Below are 861 nucleotides of genomic sequence, written 5' to 3'. Positions count from 1 at the left end.
GGGGCGGGGAATTTCTCTGGCAGTTCAGTGAATTATTAAACATTTCCAATATTTCTAAAATTTGTGTAGAAATTAGGGTACCTCCTGAAATTAGATGTTATTAGGCTTTATCTTATCACAAATATCACAGCTGCATTTCTCGTTTTCTTTTTAATTAGTTGTATCAAGGTCAGAAGCATTTGTTTACCATCAAGGTTTTATAAGCAGCTTCTAACAACCTGGCACCCTGGTGCAAATTACAAAAAGGTGCCTAAACCTCCACATCAGCCAAAACATGAGCCCTCTGCCTGGTAGCATTAGTTTAAAAAAACCATTACCCTCCAACGAGATGGCTTGGCTAGCATCATGGGTTTTTACTTCCCACTGACCTCCTATCACCTATTTTGTCAACCTGCTACACCAGTTCATGAGATCTAAATTTTTATTGATGCAAATCTGACCGGGAGGGCTTATTTATTTGAGTCTATTTAGAAGTTACAAGTCAGAAGCCTGATGCATGCTTGTGCAGTACGTACTTATCAATGCTGACAGAAACACTTTTCAGGATGCAGATTTGTATCAATCTGCATGTGCATCTGCAGTCAGTGTTATGTCAGGAAAATTATGAAGGATTGTGATGGTGTGTTCATTTTCACAGTTGCTTAAAGGCAAATTTTGGCTGTCAGGTACTGGCACAGCTACCTGCTGAAAAGTGACCTCCCCTTTCAGAACCACTGTTGTAACCAAAAAGAGATGATTTTACCATCCAAATAGACATCTTCAAATAGCCAAATGACTCATTGTGCTTTTGCGCAGCAGTTTAAAGAATGGGCACTGAATTTCAATTCAGGGGTTCTTGGAAAACGGATGTAATTCTCCAGC

At 39.5% G+C, this 861-nt stretch overlaps 1 protein-coding gene across 1 annotated transcript in view; it reads left to right on the top strand.

Annotated features, from left to right (window-relative positions):
* Nucleotides 1-861, top strand: part of Adgrl3 (adhesion G protein-coupled receptor L3) — a 384,605-nt gene that overhangs the window by 346,654 nt on the left and 37,090 nt on the right. The gene's annotated exons all lie outside the window — the stretch shown is intronic.

Source organism: Octodon degus, unplaced genomic scaffold, assembly GCF_000260255.1.
Source record: "Octodon degus isolate 3935 unplaced genomic scaffold, OctDeg1.0 scaffold00172, whole genome shotgun sequence".
NCBI lineage: Eukaryota > Metazoa > Chordata > Mammalia > Rodentia > Octodontidae > Octodon > Octodon degus.
The sequence above is the reverse complement of the archived record's forward strand: the minus strand, read 5'-3'. Positions and strand labels throughout refer to the sequence as shown.